The sequence below is a fragment of the Desmodus rotundus genome, chromosome 1 (assembly GCF_022682495.2).
Source record: "Desmodus rotundus isolate HL8 chromosome 1, HLdesRot8A.1, whole genome shotgun sequence".
Classification (NCBI taxonomy): domain Eukaryota; kingdom Metazoa; phylum Chordata; class Mammalia; order Chiroptera; family Phyllostomidae; genus Desmodus; species Desmodus rotundus.
Window position 1 is genome coordinate 63603934 of NC_071387.1, and position 22761 is coordinate 63626694.

Genomic DNA, 22761 nt, shown 5'->3' on the forward strand with positions numbered 1-22761 from the left:
TTTCCAAGTTTTTAAAGAAAAGCTATGGAGGTTAGAGTAGGCACAGCCTCTCAGAAAAATAAGATTAAAACTATACATCTTTGACCTCCCCTCTTCCAAGTAGAATAGACAAATGCAATTTGGCTCTAGGCTCTGAAGTCAGGGGTTTGATCCAAATCACCTCCATTCAAGTTTAGTTAGTTTGCCAAGAACAGCTTACTCAATAAATGAGACATATATGGACTTACAAAACAAACACTTTTCTCTATCCCCACAAGGATCCTAAGGGAAGGCATTATTAGCATCCCCATTTTACAGATAAGGTTAACGAAGTTTAGAGGTTAAAAATACTAGCCCTAAGATCACACTTAAAAAGTAACAAACAGTCTTCTGAGTCCAAACACTAGTCTTCTATGCAACTTTTTCAAGTAACTATAAAATGCTATGGTTTAAAGAAATTCCTCCAACTGGAAATAACATTAAAAACTATAGTAAGGACTTTATGAATTACAAGGGAATCCTAAATGTATCCACCTAGCAGGCAGTATTCATTTTGCATTTTCCACTAAACTACACAGATATGATACAGGAAATTCTGTAATTACGCCTACGATTCTCCACATCACCCTATAAATCCATTTCCATTGCACAAATACACTAAATGACCACTATACGTATAATAAAGATATATCCACAGGACATATACATGGGAGGAAGAAGGTGAAGAACCATGTGGCATTAACAGCAACAATAAGCCTTTTCTGCCACTTAAGTTAGAAATACAATTGCTTCCATTGCTCACCAGCAAACCTAATGAGAAGGTGGGCCATGACGGTACCACCAATCCAAATGGCAGGTGGCTCTGAAAGCTACACCAACATCAACATGGCTTTTTTTTTTTTATTGTCCAGAACGAAGGTTCCAGGATCTGCTATTATAACAGGCAATGTTTGAGTCCTTAGGAGTATCAGCCTCAGTTAAAATACACATATGCATTTCCTTCATCTGATTCCACAAGTGATATACTCTAGCTGTAGAAAATCTTAAAAGTGTAGAAAAGCACAAAAAGACAGAAATTAGTCATAATCTCAGTATCCAGAGGCAACAACTGATGACATATGGACTTATCTCCTTCCAATATTTTTCCCTGATGGCAAGACTATTTGAAATATCTCCTTTTCTACAGAAAAGAAAAAGAAACTAATTCCTTCAGATGGAAAAGAAGGGAAATGTAGCCTATAAAAAATTAATTCCATTGTGTTTATAAATAAATTTTCTTGAGTAAAATCTTAAAGACAACTACAACAAAAAAAGACTTTTCAAACCTTTGGAAAGGCTCAGTAAGATCACTGTCTGACTCACATGCCAGAAAAAACGATAATCTATAATGAGCATAAAGTGGTAGTCTCGTGTGAATATGAAAATCAGTTTTGTTTTTTAGAACTTTTCTAAAGTCCCATTTTTGCATGGAAACCACTAACCCTACAGGACACCGAAATAAAGCACCGTGGCATACTGAGTATCTTAACATGTAGGAGAAAATGGCAGGAGCAGGAAGGTCACTTGCACTTTCCCCTAGCCCATCCTCCCTGAAACAGGCCATAAAACCTTCATATTCCAGGAGCCTTCCCTATAGCTAGAGGAAAGGGACATCTCATCTCTGACGACAAAGGGATACAGAAAAGAATCCTAGCATACAGAACGGACTTTTCCCCCAGTTCACTCCAATTACCTCATATTCCTGCACCTATCATACACTTATGTGCGCCCTTCTCCACAACTGAGCACTCTACAACTGTGTGCCCTTCATCAAACCTGGCATAAAATAATCAGGTCTAACTGTTTCTTTGGGTCTTCATTTCCTTACAAATGCTCCTATGTCAGGTAAAACTTATATCAAATAAATTTTTATGCTTTTCTCTTGTTAACCTGTCTTTGTCAGTTTAATTTTCAGATCCAGACAGGGACCCCAAGAGAGTCAAGGAAAACTTATTCCTCCCCTACAATCCTATCAGTGAGGAAAGGAACTTCAGCTCACCCAAAGAAGAAACAACGTAGAGGGGACCAACAGGTCCTGGGTTTTTTTTGGTTTTTTTTTGAAAACTTATACTTCTAGAGGATACGTAGGAAATATTTAAATATGGTATATGTGCCTTTTCTGCACATGTATAATAACCAAGCAGTAAAACCTCCATCTTCTACTTTGAAATGGATGGCTCAATCGTAAGGCCAATCATATCTAACAAGGTTGAAAGCTATCTGCTTTCCACATTGAAAACCAAAGTCTTAAGTGGAACCAGTGACTTTGATAATGCTAAAAGAGTCCCTGGAACAAAAATATATTTTGCAGCAATTTCATTAATCATGTATTTCTAGGGTACATATTTAAGAGGGGCTCACGTAGGAAAAGTACTTTTGTACTAGTTACTGCTAGGTAAACACAAGTTTTAAATAATCTTCAGTGCAACAGACATGGAATTTCAATCCCCACAGCCTAGTGATTTTAAATGCCCTGTGACCCTCTTAAGCACTGCCAACATCAACATCTGGTACCTGGCACAAAGAAAATAGATTCTAAAAGGTTTTTTATAAACCTTTCATTTTCATCATGTGCTTCAAATATGTTTCTAAGATAGCTTTCTTTCTCTTCTTTCTGATATACAAAAAAGTAAGAGGCTTTTCTATCAGGCAGCTACATTATGTTTTAGAAGCAGAAGGGAAAAATAATTGTCCAAAATCGAGTTGTTGCTAATGTTTTCTCATCCTCCCCGGAAAGAAGTGGTTATATTCAATATAATAGAGGCCTGAGACCTGACTGGATGAAAGAAAACCAAAAAACTGATTGTAATTATCTCCCCATAAATATATACAAATGTAAAAATGACTTCAGAATCCTAGACATATCTTCTACACCAGCAATTTTCAACCGGTGTGTCGCAAGAATTTCTAAAACATGCAATACCTGACTATTTAGTCAGGGGCACTGACCTCTTTTCCCTTATATTATGAAATTAAAAAATGACTAGAGCCAACACAATAGCTGTCCTGTGTGAATGAATCAAAATTATATCTACTTTTTGTCAGATTGGCAAAAAATGTTGTATTCTTTGGTGTGCTGCAGAATTGTAGTACTTAGTTTACGTGTGCCATGAGATGAAAAAGACTGAAAATCGCTGCTCTACATAATTTGCTATATTTCTCTTATTTTTCTCTTTCCCCTTTATTTTCTCATGTAAGGCTTTTTGTGACCTTCAAATCCTCCAAAAATTTTAGCAAAAACAAGGATCACACTATTGATAATCAAGATATTCTTTACCTTTAAATGCAGAACATTAGAAAAACAAATTTTATTGGAGAACTTCAACAGAATTCAAGTTCATTCATTAAACCTTAACTACTAACCTAGAAAGTTTCAAGTGACTTTTGAAAGGTAAATAAGGTGATAAGCAAAACTGACCATACTTCACAAAGAAGTGAATGAGAAAACAATGAGGGGAAAAGCTAATGTATATTTTATTCTAAAACACCCACTTTAACTTGAAACAGAAACACAAAAAGAATTAATACTACCTCCCAAATATAAGTTTGTTGAAACAAAGGAATAATCCTCTACTGTATAGCTTCAAGATAGTTTTCTGAGATTCATTTCTATATATTCTCCCTCTCTCTAGTTTGGCTCGAGTCTACAGTTATCACTACATAAGTACAACAACCCATGAAAGTTTTGCGTTTAATTTCAATACCATCAACCCCTAATACAGGAGACATGGCATGGGCAGTCCACAGCTAATGCATCAATTTTTTCACCAGCACTCATGTTACTCCACACGCCTGCTTAGTATGCAAAATAAAATGACTGTCTTCTGCATTAGAGAAATTTTCTCAAAGAAAAAAAACATGACCATCATTCATTTCCCAGCCAAACATACTCAAGGAAACTCGTCATTGGGGCCAGTTAGAGTGCAAATATATTAGCTGCGACTTCAGCAAATGCCTGTCATGTTGAATAGCATGAAGAAGAGAGAGGGTAATTATTGCCCAGAAACCATTAGAGGGCTCCTTAGTAAAACAAGCTGCCTGAGCAAACTAATGGACCAATAGTCCACTGCAGTGTCTTTTCCTATTCCATTTAGCTGCATGTCAGTCCTATCAAATCATCTGACACTTGCAATGCAGGCAGGCTCAGTATAATTAGCAAGATGCTCCGCTCTCATGCCCTTTCATTGGAGCTACAATAAGGCAGCCACATTTGTATAGCCAAAAATTAGTTGATTGTTTATGATAGCAGAGATCTAAAGCCCCTCCTATAAGGCAAATGCCCCATGGTCTCACTCCAGCAAATACAGCTTCAGGTCCTACATATTTGTATGAGGGGGGCAACTCCTAGAGTAGAGACAACTTGCTTCACACTCCCCACCTGTCTTTTTCTTTATCCATTTCCAGCAAGACATTTTTCAAATCCATGAGGAATGACCAAAGAGTTTTTGCAAAAGCATTATCATTTTGAAATTCAAAGACCAAGATCATGGGGCATTCTGTACTCCACATGTGAGGCATCATCAGACCTAGAGATTTCTGCTAGAGCCAGATGATGCTCTTTGGAAGCAATGCGTACCTAGGCAAAGCAACTATGGTATTTCCCTTCATTTTCTTGACCAAATGGAGAGATGCTAATTTGGGGAAATAAAGACATATAACTACACTACTTGGTAAACTTACAATGCATAAGCTATTGCTTTTTAAAAAACAGGTAGCAAATATCTGCTTGGTAAAAAAACAGACTAGACCATCACATGTACACTGACTTACTAGTCACCCCCAAAATGTCTCCCACTACATAAACTATCTACAATTGAACCTTCAAATGGCCATCTGTTTTAATTGTAGGTTATCTATATTCCTAAACATTTGGAGTTGCAGAATAAAGGGACTGGAACTAATGCTAACTCTACACTTACCCCATATTTTTCCAACAAGGCAGAAAGGCACCACTTCTTGGTTCAATTTTGAAATGCTGCCCTTTCAAAAATCATCAGTGCCAAATATTTATTCAAAAATGACAGTGGAGACAATTCTGAGGACTATGCTGAAATCCTACTGGAAATGTTTTTAGCTCCCAACTGTAGTCGTGCTATATTGCACCCAACAGTTAATTTATAATATATACCTCTGCACATACACAAAATAGAAGAGCCAGTGAGTTTCATTACAATGAAGGGAGGCAAGGCCTGGACAATCCAGCACATAGCAAGCCTTCTAGGAGGAAGGCGACGAGTTAACGTGAGACACTGTGAATATTTGGAAGACAACCTTCCTTTAAATGAGACACTGCTGGTAACGGTAATGGGGAATTTGCAATGAAGGGAAGGACATGCAATTATAATCTGACTGGGCCCCACTGGACAAAAAGTGATTTACTTGAAAGCTGCCTTTGCACTCAGTAAATGTTCCTGTTATGGGCTGCTCAGCCGGTGACAGCTTTCCAGATGTCAATCAAATTATCATCTATTTACAGTTGATTTGGTAGTGTCATTTGCAATATTCCCTACGTTTCTGATGAAATTGGAAGCACAGAATTTTCTCCAGTTTGCCCTGGCACTCGAGTGGGCAAACTGCTCTTTGCAAATGTCATGTGTCCGCTTATCAGCACTCTAAGGAGTGCGATCTTCCATTCGGCTGAGTGAATCGCTACCAGATGCAAATCTCTCAATCGTCAAGGGAAGACTATGGCAAATTTTAATGTACTTTGAAAAACTCAGTTTACATCAGTGCTCAAGGTGCAGCTTTACCCAGGCTAACAGTTTTTGTATAACAATGAGCCTAAATTAAAGCCTGAAAAACAAGGAAATGTTTTTAACTCTTTCAGGCTTTTACATGCCTCACATGAAAGAAAAATGCTATACGGAAGTATACTTACAGAATGAAATGTCACAGGAGTTTGCTGCTAGCTATAAAATTTAATTCTTATGGAAAGGTTTGAGTAGGACTGATCTTTTTATCAATAAATCATCATAAAATAACAGTTTTATTCCAAAAATTAATGAACACTGACTAAACACATTTTGGGCTAGAAAGTGTTGTAAACACTTCACATGTAAATACTTAATCCTCACTACATTTTGAGGTAGTGATTAGTATTCTCCCCAAATTATACATGAAGTCTTTGAAACACATGGAGGTTGAAACTAATTTGTCCATGGTCACAGTCAAGTAGCAAGTTCAAACCCAGACTCTACCGTCTTATTCACTATGGTACACAACATTTATGTATATACACACAGATGCTCACATGCAGGTATGCAAACAAATGCTGCACATGAAGTGATATGTGCTTGAATGCATGACTGCCCATGAAACAGACGTTACGTTTCTTCAAATATTTTAAAATTAATCTGCATGTCTTAGAGACACAGTTTTCACAGGATCTCTCCAATTGCTGAAGACTGTGTGGAATATGAAATGGAATATGAAACACACAGAATGAACAGCCTCTCAACTATTAGTATTTGCAAGCAAATGATGCATTTATTTCACATGTCAGAAAACAGATTTTCACTCCTTGGGGGATTACCCTGATGGGTTTAAAAGTGGTGTGGGGGTCTGTTTAGTATGTGGCACCACTGGATCAATATAAAACTCTCTGAAATCTTCAAATGAGCATTACTAAATAATCCATGGACATATTAGGATTTGTCAGAGAACACAACTCATCTTTAGGACTAGGAAGCCTTTATGCAAAAGTCTGCAAGGGCTATTTGAACACAATTAAATTTCTAGGTGAAAAGAGCCAGACACATGATTCCTTGGCTATTTTTGCATTCAAAGGGCATTCATTCTAAACTACATGGAAATTGCATATGGACAAATCTGAGTACCTACATGTATGATTCCAAAGGGCCACAAACACACACAGTGGCCCTTCTGAATTCTGCTTTAAAAAGGGGGGGGGGGAGGAAAAACAAAAACAAAACAAAACCCAATGCAGTAAAAATAAAATACACTTAAAATTAAAAAGGAGGAGGTGTGTGTACAGTCTGATGCTGACATACATTAATTCATTAAGATACGCTTCACCTATACTGACAACCCAGTGACAAGTTTTCAGTTTAACAGTACTAAAATTCAGTTCTAACTTAAAATAATTTGTGAAGCCGACATTACAAATGATGTTTTTCAGATCAAGCAGAGAGAGATGTGACACCTAGTAAAGGAAAAGTGTGATCAAGCTGAGGGAAATTCTCAGACTAGTCCCAGAGTTACTTAGGGGAAAATACTGATTAATATCAAGAGATTAAATCTGTTTTATTAAATCACTTTGGCTAAAGCTGGTAATAGGGAGTGATGTGAAAACCCTCGAACACTGGAAGAAAATAAATGCAGAGGAAAGGAACCCTAATTTAAAGGTGCACTTAGAGTTTTATGATAAGGAGGAATTAAACACAGGAAAATTTAGCTTGATTAAAAATTCTTAGCAGCACCCCGTTACCCTGCAAAATTATGCCACAAGTATATTGTCAATTTTTACTTTTTACTTATATAGACTAAGCTCTGTGACATGAATAATTACATATGTAGTTACATATGTAATGTGTGTTTCTGAAGAGGAGGTGGGCAGTAGGGGATGGGTAGAGAAAAGGTGAGAGGAATATCCAGAAACCTTAGGATGGTTCCTAACATTTCTGTTTATATCATGCATGTCCTTAGTGTAATTCTTTTGTATTGTAACTTGTCTGGCATTTCTTTACAAAACTTTGCAGTCTCCCTAAGGGTTCAAAACATTTTAAGATTCTAAAATTATCTACTCATCCAGACTGAGAACCTGGTTTGGCGTACCTGGGAAAATGAACAGGTGTCAGAAACTATCCCTGATTGTTAAATCAAGAATAGAAACGTTCCCAACGCGCCCCCCCCCCCCCACCATGTGGCTCTACATGCTGAACAGAAAGAAATGATCCCAGACCTCTGTCTTTGTTAGCCCAGAGCTCTAGGCTTTATATGTCAGGTATGTTGTAAAATTAACTTTGCCAAGAAATAGTATTCTGTCTTTCTTTCGGTTGGACTCAGTGTAATGTTAAAAAGAGATTACACACTCTTGAATTTACTAACATTTTGATTATTATCTATAATCAAAAAATTCCATTAGGCAAAGTTATATGTTTATTTCCTATGGGAATGTTTTTAAGTTTTAGTATCCTGTATAAAACCATCTGACAAATTACCATTTCTGGGACAATAAAAAGATAATATCAAGACCAAAGATCTCTTTATGAGAAGAATAAATTAGAAGAATGGTGGTAAAAGGATCAAATCTTATGTGCACAAAGTTATTTTTGATAACAATATATGATAGCATCTTTTTTTTTCCAGTAAAACAGGGTTTATAAAGCGGAAAATGTTAACTTTCCCCTAAACCTTCTTCTAAATCTTCCCATGACCACCAAAAAGGAATAGAAATCTATCTGTTCCATGCATGTAATATTACCACATTATTAAATCAGTCTATAAGATATATTGTTTCGCAATATGCACCAAATCTTCTGCATGTAATTAATAAGATGAAGGTTTTAATGAGGAGGAGGAAGATATAGTGAATAAAGGAAATGGGAAGGAGGGAGAGAGGCCAAGAAGGGAACACTTCTTGAGGATACAGACATAAAAGGTTCTAAATATTATTTGTGGGAGTAGAGCAACCGGGACAGGTGGGAAGGAACTTAACTCCTGTTTACATTTCTAAATTCTTTAATTGAACCTTTTGAGAATAAAGACTAGTAACTAATTCACTAATGAGTATTAAGTTATTACCTAAAATATAAAAATCCCAGTTAACTGATTTCTGAGACCTAAAAATGTGTTTTTTTCCAGGATGACTTCTTTGCTATTCTCCTCTGGATTGAGAAGTGGACTTTGAAATTTGCTAACCAGATAAACTTGTAATGGCCAACAATAGGATTTTAATAATGTATTCTGTAGAACAAAGGAAACAACACAGGCAAATCCTAATATAGCAACCCATGTGGTGATCAGATAAAGTAATTTAAACTTTCTGAGCTTCAGCTTCCTTGTTTGTAAAATAAGAATAACAATACGTAGCATAGAGCTTGCAAAAAGAGGTAGGCTAGCCCTGGCAGGGTGGCTCAGTTGATTGGAGTACTGTCCTGTCCACCGAAAGGTTGCGGGTTCAATTCCTGGGCAGGGCATATACCTAGGTTACAGGTCCCATCCCTGGTTGGGGCATGTATGAGAGGCAAAAGATCAATGTTTCTCTCTTACATAATTATTTTTCTCTTTCTGTTTCTCTCTCTCTCTCTTTTTTCCATCTCTCTCCTTGCTCTTTCTCGATTAAAACCATATCCCCAGATAAGGATTAAAAAACAAAATAGCTAGGCTATATATGTTAGCTATGAGTAATTACATATGTGTAAATTTCTATTTATACACTAAAAAAGGTTTGAGTATATTTCTGACAGTTTCAGGTGTTAGATATATTTCAATATTCAAACACAGGTAGAATTAAAGAAAGAAATATAGACTAATAAAATAGTGACTTCAAATTCTCTTTTGTAATCCTTATCATCCATCATTTTTGTGATGACTTGTTTGATGTCTTCATTACAATTGAAGGTAGCCCCACCTTCTCTCCCTCCCACCAGCCATACAATGGAGAAAGAATCACCTTTGCCATCAAAAGGAGTCCATTCCTAGCCTTGGAATTAGATGCAACATCTGTTCCCATATGACTTCTTAGAAACCAGAACTTGTTCATGTCAAATTCCAAAGTGAATCAGTTATTTGGGTTAAGGTTTAAATAGCCTGTGTCTAAGTGTCCTTTGTCGGACAAGCACTGTCTCTGAGCTGTATATGATGGAGGATGCAGCCTTGAGGAAGTGTTGTTGACAATGAGATAAGAACAAAAAACAAGCCCCCTGCTAGATCCCTCTTTGTTGACCTTCTGAGTGGTCTGAAGTGTGTTGAAGTCTCACTCAACACATGGTAGGACTAGGATAGATTTGAAAACATCAAGATGTTCAGGGTTTTTTTAATGAAAAACTTAAAATGTCTTTGAGTGCTGAAACCCAACAACTTCAGTCTTAGGGAAAGAGTCCTAGAGGAGGAGCAAGAACATTCTCAGTTCTGTTTTTACCTCTTCCATGGCCCTAAGCAAGTAAGTATACAGCACTTTTATTTCGGCATCAGCTTTCACCAAATCAAACATGGTGCCTTCTAAATTCCTTTCTTAAAAGCTCAGTGCATGGCAATTCAGCAGTATCCAAGACCAAGACCCACTGTGTTGTAATGCAGAGCATATGGATCTTGGGTTCAATTACCATGTTTATCCAAGACAGAAAAGGCTGATCAAAATGAGCCCTGTCTTCCCCATAAGGGTGCCAGCAGTCAAAGAGCCATCTTGATAACCATGTAAACTGCCTGAAGCACTTTATGCAGTTGTGATATATAATTCTATCTCCTAATAAAAGAGCACCTACAATAGATTTAGTGTTTTATACTTTTACATGTTTATATGTATGTATACACATACAATATAGTTTCGTGAGATCTTCAGAAATCAATGAGATGGGTATAGAGAAGGTTACGTCCATCACACTCATTGCAATGATGGGAAAACCAAGGTCCAGTATACAGGGTCTGGCAGAAGTAATGCCTGCGTGAGTGTGGTTGGTAGGGTAATAATATGGGTGTAATAATTTACAGTTTTAATTTAAAAATCTCACCTAAAATATCATATGGTGTACTTGAGTGTGATATTGTTGTCACAGAATTACATGCTTATGATTTTGTAATAAAAAAGGGGGTATTATTTGTGCTGGACTGTCCATGTAGGTACTAACCTTTTTACAGTGGGGTTCAAAGCCCTAATAAACCTATCATAGGTTCAAAATATAAGCCCAAAATGCATTTAATACACCTAAACTACCACATCATAGCTTAGCGTAGCCTACCTTAAACGTGCTCAGAACATAATATCCACAAAAGGCTAGCAACACAAGTGCACTGGGAAGAAGCAAGGGTTTACCGTGTGATCTTGTGCCTGCCCCGGAGCTGCACCTCCCTGCTACTGCCCAGAATCATGACAGAGTATGTACTGCACATCAGTAACCCTGGGAAGGATAAACATTCAGATTCAAAGTAGTTTCTACTGGATGCATATGGCTTTCACACCATCCTGGGCAATGGGAAAATCACAAATTGGGCACCATCTATAAAAAGCCTGCCTAAGTGTACACAATAATACTTGTGGCCAGAACAAGAAGCCATACCTTCTGAATCAAATTCTACTGCATCAACATCATAAAGGAATACAATTCACACAACTCAAACAACTGGCTATAAATGTGTGATTTACATTGTGTAAAAGAATGCTTTATCATTCTTATTGATGCTTAGATGGCTGGGGTCCTGATGAGTGCTGAAAAATGTAGAGGAGATCATTAAAAAAACCCTTTAGTCTTTTTCTGCCCCCAGTCTACTTACCCATTTTAGTTAATGAGAGTACTAAAAAATCTGTAATGCAAATATAAAGCCACTAAGGTATCTCATGGTTAAAAACTTCCCTTGCTTTATAAAAAGAATGACATTGTAATATGAATTGTCCCTGGTACCTGTTTACTAGGGCCCACTGTTATGCAATCTGTAGGACAGGCTAGGAGCAACCTCCCAGAAACAGCATATTCCCCTCTATTCATTTATCTTGGCAGGGGTAGGGCAAGAAAGCTGTGTTAAGACCAAAGAAAGTCACTCACTCCGCCTTTGTCTTCAGTATTACAACCCAGAAGTCCTGAAAAACCAGCCCTCTCTCCTGGATACCCACAGCCTAAAGAGGCTGTGGACTAGATATTCTACAGGGCTGTTTGGTTCCTTAATGTGAATGACCAATGAGAGAGCCTACGGAACCAGATAATGCTGTAGCAGGCCCGAGGTAAGCACATTGATGCACTTCCCTGAAATGAAGAGATCCGGTAAGCAGAACCTGCAGTGAAATCCAAAGCAAAGCTTCTCAAACTGCAGGTCATGGACATCAGTGGACAGCAAAATCATTTTAGTGGCATTTAACATTTATGCTTTAATGCAATAGAACAAAAATGTATGGCATGTTGTAAAGATAAATATTTCACGTATGTGTATAATTGGTCAAAAAGGCTTGAAAGCCATTATTCCAAAGGGAGAAACCATTATCTGGCTCCTGTACCTGCAATACACATTAATGCACATAATGTATTGCTAGTCCTCCGATTTTTTCAAGAAAAGCCAAAATTCTGAACTGTTGTATAAAATCTCTCCAGACTTTTAAAGGAATCTCAAACAGTTTTTAAAACAGTATACAGGCCAAACCAAAATCTGAAGGCTAGACTTGGACTGACTGTCCTTGATCTCTGGCTTCAGAGAAATCCATAGCCATATTAATAAAGGAAAAGGGCAAATGTTTCTGCCCAATGTCCTTGGGTAACTATGTCTGGAGACACTTCCAGGAGGCATTTACCCAATAACACCCAGTGCTGGAGAGAAAAGAACAGCCCCACATGATCAGGCAAGGAAGGAAGCATGTGACCTTGGTGATAAGGAAATGAATGGGCAAAAAACCCCACAAAGTAGTGATGAGACAGGTTGTTTCTGTGAGTCTTCCTTGAGTTGAGTTACATGATGGGATGGAACTCTCAAACAGAATCAACCCTGATTTTCGCTTCATAGGTAGGTAAGTAGGTAGATTAAATAGATATCTTTTCTTTGGGAGGTGTGAAAAACATTTCAACCAAAGAATGCCTTCGGCAGTCAGTCACCTTTGAGTGCTATAGCAGGAAAGGCTGTGCCTGTCCATAATGTTCACCACCCTCGACTACCCCAGGATTCCACTGAGCAGTTGCAGGGGCATGAGGTGTGGCCTGGGAGGGTAAGAAACCATTCATATGGCTTACCTTTTGCTACCTGGCTGGACACAGACCTGGAAGTGAAGTGGACAAAAATCTTCATTCCCTGGGCTTCCTAAGTGACACTTGTTTGGCAGGGAAAAGTTCTAAATTGATGTGAAAAACATGGGCTTAGAGGATGGTGTGGATGAACTCAGGCTTCTTCAAGCTCTCCATCCCAGGGAAAAAGATTCAGAAAACCAGAGAATACTACCCAACCACAGTCCCATTTGCCTATTTAAAAACACTTGGAGTCTTCTATGCGAATGTGGAGGCCCCCAGCCTGAGAGCTGGTCTTGCATCAAACAGAAAGCAAGGCCAGACGCCAGCTCCAGACCCAGCTGTTCCCCAAAGCTTGTAGTGCAGGTGTTGAGATCATCCCCATGAACCTCACCTGCCTGCAGTTTGTCACCTCAATGTCATTACCACAGGCAGAGATGCAGTTGGAGCTTTTGTTTTACTTCACACCAGGGGGAAGTCATTTTTGGAATTTTTCATCTTAAATAGATTTTTCTTAAATGTATGTGACACATATTCCTCACAGGACTTAATAAAATAGATATTTCTCATGCCTGGAAAGTAAACTACAGCTGCAAAGATTGAAACAAAATTTATTTTTTAAAACTAACATTCTACTTGGAACATTTAAAATACATATTTAGCTATAATTTCTGAAAAAGTTCAGACCCAGTGAAAACAGAACTGTCTCAGCAAATAGTTTTTAATTAATACTATGCTAGTTAACAGGAAAAAGTATAATAACAAATATACATTTACTACTATATGTGGTATCTTTTTATCTACAAGGAAAATAGTTCAATTTCAAAACAGGGAAAGTTTCTGAACTTCTTTCTTCCCATCATGGAATTAAACAGGAAAGTCATTATTTTCAGATTCTTAAAAATCTATTCTGAGTCTAATATTTCTGTAAGAAAGGGAAGAAGTGATAATAACAACTATAAAACTTCTAGTTGCTTTAAAATGACTCTTCATAAACACAAATAAGTAAAGCCCATTTCTATTACAAGAGCTTACATTGAGCTATATAAGGGGAGAAGTATTCTTGTTTGTGATCTCAATGCAAAGAACGTGGGTGCTCTCATTTGGCTGTGTGTGTGTGTGTGTGTGTTTATAAATCAAATGTATTCCTATTCTGCAGTAAGCATACAGCAGAAATAACAGAAATGGGAATAGGATTTTCATGACATTCTCAGGTGACTTCCAAGATCTTGTCACAGTCAAGATTGTTACAACAAAAAATAAACCTCTGGGACTCCCAACCTCCCCAGACACAGTGTACTAAAATGTTTTGGCTTGTCTCGCCTCTCTTGATGATACTAGAAGCAGAAGACTGGTGACATGGACCACTGGGCTGTGGACAATGTTTTCTGGACCTACTTGTTTCATCTCCCCATTTACTTATTTTGTGTGTTGCCCTGGTACTTGCAGTGAGATGAGGGAGGACATAATGCCAGGCAAAAGCAATGAGAAATGTTTTGCCTTATCTGTAAGTAAGGAATGCAGGGAGGTATATATTTAAGTACTTGGTGCACAGCATGTGAACACACACATGTACTTACATACACACACTTATACTGAGGCACCTAATATGTCTTTACTGGCATAGACATATACCATGTTTGGTTTTATATAATAGATGTTGTCCTTGAAGTTGTGATCAATATTTTGCAACTGAAATATTCAAAGTCCCTACAGAAGCTTACTACTTAAAATAAATTTATTATGACTCCTTTCATAAACCAACATTCACTAATATAATCACACCTAAACTGTGCAAGTTTGGATTTATGTATTCAGAAACAGCATGCAAACCCATAGAGGTCACAGCTTGGAATATGTCACTCCTTTGTAAGATTTCATCTCACAGGTAAACAGGCAACCAGCACTTCAAATGGCAATTTTTGAAATAACAGGTATCAGCTAGATATAGTTCAAACAAGAAAAATAGCTCAAAGATTCTTATTTGGAACAGAAGCAGGGAAACTTAAACATAATGTGCCAATTGTTACACCCACAGAATACCGGGGGGGGGGCCCTCCACATTATGGTGATTCTACCCTCTCAAAAGACTTACCAAGATAAATAAACCACATTTGTCCACTGGAATTGGCAAGTACCTTTTTGTTCCCTATTGGTTCTAGGGCACTCAGAGAGATATTGCTATTCACTCTACCTTATGATCTCAAAGAAAACCAACACTTTAAATGATCTCTATCTAGTTTGCCACACCCCCACCCCTCATAACAAAATATTCAGTTTAGAGAACAAGTTATCATGAAAAGTAATTATGGGGAAGTAAGACCCCAAGAAATCACTGAACATATAATCAGCAAGATTTGTTTGATCAGCCTCCTAAAAGAGGCTGCTCAAATCAAACTCTTAAATTATCCTTGGAATGATAGTCCTAATGAGTCCGTGATGGCTAAAGTTTCCAGCATATTCAATGCCAAAAGACAGCACAAAACTGAAGGGGAGGATATGTGCAAACTGATTTTCAGGTCATGTGATATGTATTTTATAAAATCATTTGAAAACTGATGCATAAAATAGAGTTTTTCAACCATGATCAGCAGTCATAGGCATGGCTTCTGTTTATTGCAGAGCAACAGAAATTCATTGGAGCTGAAGGTTACTTCAAATTAAGATAACCAAAATTTTTTTTGTAATTTTAAAGTTTTTACATTCTCATTAAATACTGAATTCCAAATTAACTCTTTTATTGAAAACAAACTTATTTTTTCTGAACCAAAAGAAAAAATATCCTTAACCTTTCTAATATATATTTTTCAACGAGTTTCTATTTTAACTATTGTAAATGGATATCCAACTCCAATAATCAAATTTTCTTCCTCCTTATAATAAGGGGAAAGCATAAGGTAGCAATAGAGGGATAATGACCAGCTCAAGAAAGCAGGAGGAGCCCTGGCTGGTATGACTCAGTGGATCGAGCACCAGCCGTGAACCAAAGAGTCGCTATCTTGATTGCCCATCAGGGCACATGCCTGGGTTGTGGGACAGGTCCCCAGTAGGGGGCACGCAAGAGGCAAACCACACCTTGATGCTTCTCTCCCTCTCTCCCTCCCTTTAAAATTAAAATTTAAAAAAATCTTTAGAAAGGAAGGAAGAAAGGAAGAAAGGGAGGGAGGGAGGGAGGGAGGAAGGGAGGAAGGGAGGAAGGAAGATTGATTGATAAAGTTAGCAACTCACAGCACATGGCTCTGAAGTGAGAGACTAGTCCAGTCTTCTTTGACTTAAGGTCAAAAGCTGCTCACCCCTTTGTTCCCTCATTTGACCTAATATTTATCTCATCCGTTAACACTTTTCTTTCCCAATTTTCCTTACCCAGAATCATTGACATCAAGTAGCTAAAAGGCGGGGGGAGAGGAAGGGGGAAACATATGTGGAAACCACTAGCACCACAGATAAAAATAATAAAAAATATATAACACTAAAAACTAATACCCATATAGTATTACAACACTCATGCACAATAGACATATATGAGCCATACATGTAATTTAAATTTTTCTAGTAGTGACACTAAAGATTTTTTAAAGATGAGATTAATTTTTTTTATGTTTAGAGATAGGGGAAGGGGAGGAGGAAGAGAATGAGAGAAACATTGATGTACGAGAGATACAATGATGGACTACTTCTCACACCCCAACTGGGACCTGGCCCACAATCCAGGCACGTGCCCTGACTGGGATTCAAACCAGCAACCTTTCAGTTCGCAGCCTGGTGCTCAATCCACTGAGTCACACCAGCCAGGGAAAATTAATTTTTGATATAATTTTTAACCAAAGTTATCCAAAATATTATCTTTTCCAATGAAATACAGTATCTGGCTGAAGTAACGCCTGCTTGAGTGTGGTTGGTAAGTAATAATATAGGTGTAATCATTTATAGTTTTAATCTGAACATCTCACCTAAAATGTCATATGGTATGCTTGAGTGTGATGTTGTTATGTTACAGAATTACATGCTTATGATTTTGTAATAGATTTTGCAATACAAAGGGGGAGTTTGGGGCCGAACCCTATATATAAAAAATTGAGATATTTAGCATTGTATTTTTCATACCAAGTTTCTGAAATCTATAGAGTATATTTTACACTTACAGTACATCTCAACTTGGACCAGTCACTTTTCAAATGCTCAAGAGCAATGTGTGGCTAACGACTTCTGAACTAGATGGTGCAGGCTCATGAGCTGTCAGGAGCTGCTCTAAGTGCTGTAAACGCACATTCATTGTATCCTCATAACAATCCTACATGGTAAGTGCTACCATTATTCTCACTTTATAGATGAGGAACTTAAAGAGCAGAGACTCCAAATCACAAGCTGGTAGGTAACAGAGGGGAAATTCAGACCTTGACCCTCTGGCTACAACTACTGTGTTATTTATTAAGAGCCTACTGGGTGTATGACAGGCACAGAGCTGCATATCTAAATAAATTCTCTCATATGCTCCTCAGAACAACCTTAGAGGATAAGTATCAATACCCCAATTTTACATACTACATCATCATTAATAGAAGACATTTAGAGTAGGGACAGCATGACTTCACAAAGTAATAGATGGTGAATGATAGCAAGGGTGACCAGTCCCTAGGTTCTACACTAAAGAAACATGTAGTCTAGTAAGAGACTATAAAACCACTACAAAAGTTACCATACTATTAGGTATAATAAACTAAAAGAGAGGTACAAACTGCCATTTAGATTTAGAGATAAGAACATTGCATATTAAGAGAACAGGCAAGGACTTCACAAAAGAGAAACATTTAAAAAGGATTTAATTAGGTACCTAGAATAAAATGCTCCAAGAGCAAAGGAAAGGATATAAAAGAAATGAGCTCTATAGGGCTAAAATAATTGAAAAAATATCTGGAGTATAGAGTACATACAGAGAAAACACTTTCTCAGATGTGGTGTTGAAGTTGCCCTTGGGCCAGGGCATGGAAAAACTCAAATCCTGTGTAAAAGTTGAGGAGACTGAGTAGCATGATCAAAACCGAGCCTCGGGTAAAATCACTCTAGCAAGGCTGGGCAGGATGGACAGCAACAAGAGAGATTAGACATGGGAAGCAGACAAAGATGCTGTTAAAACAATCTAGGCAAGCAACTGCAAAGGTCACAGTCAATATTAGAATAGGAGGTGAATACAAGGCTTTGCGGGTGTGGAAGCATTAAGGTCTGGGGTCCACTGTTAAGTCAAAGCTGATGGAGTTTCAACCCTTGGTGATGAGCAGAGTGGTGGAACCATTTACAGAAAACTTTTGGATGTAACATAATAAGTAGGAGTTTTTATTGCCACCCTTTTCTATTTAGGATTTATTCTTAGAGAGCGGAGAAGGGAGGGAGAGAGAAGGAGAGAAACATCGATGTGAGGGAAACATCGGTTGCCCCTCACACACACACAGACTGGGGATGGGCCACAACCCAGGCATATGCCCTGACCAGGAATCGAACTGATGACCCTTCACCTTGTGGGACAATGCCCAACCAACTAAGCCACACAGGTCAGGACTATTCCCTCTTTTTATTTCAGCCTAAACTATTTTATCTGTGCTTCTCACATCAAGATTTGTATTACTATCTAATGAACTTATATATCTGGCTCTTATTTTCAAGAACTCCTCCCCCATCAAGCAGAGAGAGGTTAGCATAAAATAGCAAAAGGCATTATCTTTCAACTAAGAATAACTCTACATCTCCAAGTTCTTCAACCTAAAAACAGAAGATGCTCAGATGCTGAATTCCAGCACAGTTGAATTAATAGTTTGTAAGGGCTTAACGAACAGCCATGCCTAAAATATTGGCCTTTTGTTTGAAGTTCTTCATCTTTTCAAAGTAAAGTTAAAAACACCTTCCCTACTGCCTACTTCCCTTTGCACTTATTTATTATTTTTCATGTTTAATTAAAAATATTTCTTCTTTAAGCAAATATTTCCTTTTTTCCCCTTTAACTACCAGATAAACAGTAGTAGAGCTGCATAAATTTTGCCTGAGGTTAAAGCTGGAATAGAGCCTAATCACCAGCTTGAGACATTGTTCTGGCCAACTAAAGCAGAACGCCTTTATCCCGTGTGTTTGAACGATACTTAGGCACTTCCGTAAGACCTCCTTCACCCAGTAGTGATTCTGATTAACCCCTTTCCCTGACTTATGCAAGAAACCTGGGTGTTCTTCACACCACCACTGCAGGATTAAGGAAATGAACCCCAAAGCAGTGGAGTGCAGGGATGCACACAGTCTTCAGCAGAGCACACGAGCACATACACCATTCCTACTCCATCAAATGCCAACTCGGGCAGCCTTCTCTTGATTCAACTGATTCTGTTCTAGACATACCTTCAAGTTATTCTGCTGCTTCCCATAAAATAGGTGTTCAAAGTACAGTAATGAGAAGAGTTTAAAAGTTAAGGGGAAAATATAAGCAAAGCAAACACCAAAAGTAGGTTTGTTAAGCAATTAATTAAGAATAACTATTGTATTGGGTTGGCCAAAAAGTCTGTCATGTTTTTTTCCATAGAATGGCTTTAGTAGAGCTTAGTTGTCTCTACTTCATTCAAAAAAATGTTGTTAGCTTGCATTGTGACAGCTGTCACATCAGTGTGCACTAAAAAAAATTATCAAAATTGGTGAATTTCTGTGCAGCCATTTTAATATTGAAAATGGAAGAAGATATGCAATTTTTTGGTGTATTATGCTTTATTATTTCAAGGAAGGTAAAAACACAACTGAAACGCAAAAAAGGATTTGTACAGTGTATGGAGAAGGTGCTGAACGTGTCAAAAGTGGTTTGAGAAGATTCTTGTTACTATTAACATTTTGGCCAAATGATTCTTTGGTGTGGGGCTGTCTTATGCATTGGAAGATGTTTATCAGCACTCCTGGCCTCTACCCACTATAAGGCAACAGCAGAAGACAGCCGACATACTCAAAATATCCAAACCAATACAGTTATCGGTAAAGAGGAAAAGTGCGTCTTTTATTTTCTGGCCAAACTTTCTGGCCAACCCAGTAAGTTAAGACACATTGGGAAATTAATGGCACCTACATAAAGCAATGAATCTCAAGGCTAAATAGGCACACACACAGGTTATTGTGTGTGCTTTTTATTTTTCTTAAGAGGCTTCACTCCAAATTCTCAGGCTCAAGTATTTAGTCTTACATGTGTGGTCTAAAGATGCTCAAAGCACTTTTCTTATCCTTCAATTCAATCTAGTAATAAAAGTATGGGGCTCTGGAAGATTGAATTCAGGGCAGCTGGGAAGTTTCACTGGAATCAAATGATCTCATCCACCAACCATCCAGGACTCCCCAAAGTTTTGAAGTGCTTTTGTGTCACTGAAGATCTCTCTAGCAACTGACAAGGGAAGTAGAGAGGGTGGGGAGGCAGCTACCTTCCCATTTAGGGAAATCTTCCTACGCTCAAGTCCACTTTTCCATCTAAGATATATATAAAAAAAAATCACATAGGCAGAACACCTGATCCCACCTAGAAAATCTATCTCTGACATGGGTAGTTGGAAGGGATCTCAGGTAACTGCCTACTCAGGTAAATTTGTGTACACACCAAATAGACTGTGGGCAAAGAACAGGAAGTCCTAGAGACTCTGGATACCTGAACCATTGATGCCCGACCTTCTTTGGAGGCAACTGGCTGCTAGCTGAGGAAATCCAGAGGCGATGATGACAGTGATAATAATGATAACTATTAAAGATAACGGCAGTAACCATGTCTGGTGGGGCTAAGGATATCTGGAAAATACAAGACTTTGGATTCGGAAAGATCCTAATTCAAATTAAATATTTTGGACAACTCAAACTTTCTGAGTTCCCGTTTCTTCATTCAAAAAAAAAAGGGGGGGAAAGTAAAGCAGCATATGCCCAGAAAGCAGTTGTGGAGATAAATTTAGCTGTGTTGATGGAAACACCTGGCACACAGAAAGTGTTTCACAAATATTCATTCATTCCTCTCCCTTCCAGAGCACAGTCCATGATGCCTTAACAAATCAGAGAGAACTGGCCCACCAACAGGAGTAGAACCAGGATTTACAGTTTTAGCTCCTGTGGAGGCTTATACTCACTCAACAAGTATTTATTGAGTATTCACTGGGTGCCCAGCACTGTTTGGAGCACTTGCAAAATATGTGCTTTAATTTCTACCTTTATGGAATTCAGTATACTTTTACTTTATAGGATCAAAGATTTAAAGCAAAATTTCCTCAAAAAAGAATATCCATTTTTAGGATCATGACAGTGCGTTTGCCTCTCTGTTTTGATGCAGGCATGATTCATATTTATTATTTGTTCTATTCATCTTATACAAACCTAAATATCACAGAAAAGGCAAGATTAAGAGAGATGGATCCTGAAGAAGGACAAAATTAATACAGTGTGAAATCACCAGCAGAGATGGTAAACATGCAAAAATAAAATGAAAGAAATTTAAGCTCACACCGGAGAGAGGGCAAGGGAAAGCCAATATGGAAGTTTAAAGAGAACAGCAAAAACAGGAGTCCAATTTCCTCTGGAAATGATATGAAAATCACCTGTGAAGAGGTCATAATGCATAATAAATGGTCAAAAAGTGATGGCCATTATTATGGTGATTAGTATCCTGAATTTACCTATGAGCCTCTCGGTTTTCTTAGCATCAGAGATGTTCTGACTGGATCTGCCAATTTTTAAGAAAGGTGAGTTTCAAATTTTAAATTCATTAAAAGGTATCAGGCATTTTTTAAGGTTAAAAAGTACCTAGGCTAGAGGATATTGAAAATTTCTTTCTTTCTAATATCTGCTTATGACAATATACTCTTGCTTCACTTGACCTCAGAGCCTTGGTAACAGAAAAAGGAAGCCCCTTGATCACTTGTCTCCAGCAGAAAAGCAAATTCAAATATTCTAACAAAAATTAAATGAGCAAAGAGGTTCACTGTATGGATCAATGAGAAAAATGTCCATGAATGAAGGAGTGAGATTAACATAACCCTCTTCCTGTATTTAAAAAACAAAAAACAAATAAACAAAAAAACCCTGTAAGCTATTTATACAACAAATCCTCAAAAAAAGCAAATAATTTAGTAGAGATGATATTTGTTAGATTTCGTAGTCATTACAATAGTGTGATATATGGTACAACTATATGTGTTTTTAAAAAACAAAATTACTAGTTGGAAATACATTAAGGTTTTTTAATAAACTGTTATAGCAGTGCAAATAATGTCCTACTAAAACCAGTAAGAGATATCAACTAGTAGAACCACATTTATTATTTTATTTATTTATTTTAAATTTAACTTTAATTAGAGTTGACATACAATATTATATTAGCTTCAGGTGTATAACACAGTGATTCAATAGTTACATACCTTATAAAGTGGCCAGCACAATAAGTCCAGTAACCATCTGCCACTTACATAGTTACTAGGATATTACTGACTCTATTCCCTGTGCTGTACACATTTAGGTTGGCATCAGACAAGCAGCACAACATTATTTCTGGACACTGATGAAATACGCTATCCAAGCCAATACCCATAGAAATTCAAGTATTACCAACTTTTAAAGCTATATTTACATTGTATACCAGGAACTTTGCAAATTTCACCTCATTTAATTTCCACCATTTCTTGAGATATATATTTTTAATGCCTCAAATTGCAATAATAAGGCCCAGTGAAGTTGAAAGCTTTGCCCAAGCTCATATTGCTAAAAAGTGAAGAACCAAGATTCAAATGATAGTATTTGGTTCCACATCCCTGCCTTTTTATATGCTTCCCAAGAAATGGCACTTCCCAGGTACCGTAAAGGTATGCACTTAACTTGC

The 22761-nt window shown here is 37.6% G+C and overlaps 1 protein-coding gene across 6 annotated transcripts in view; it reads right to left on the reverse strand.

The window, feature by feature from the left end:
- Positions 1 to 22761, reverse strand: part of BNC2 (basonuclin zinc finger protein 2) — a 420364-nt gene that overhangs the window by 349466 nt on the left and 48137 nt on the right. The window lies entirely within an intron of this gene.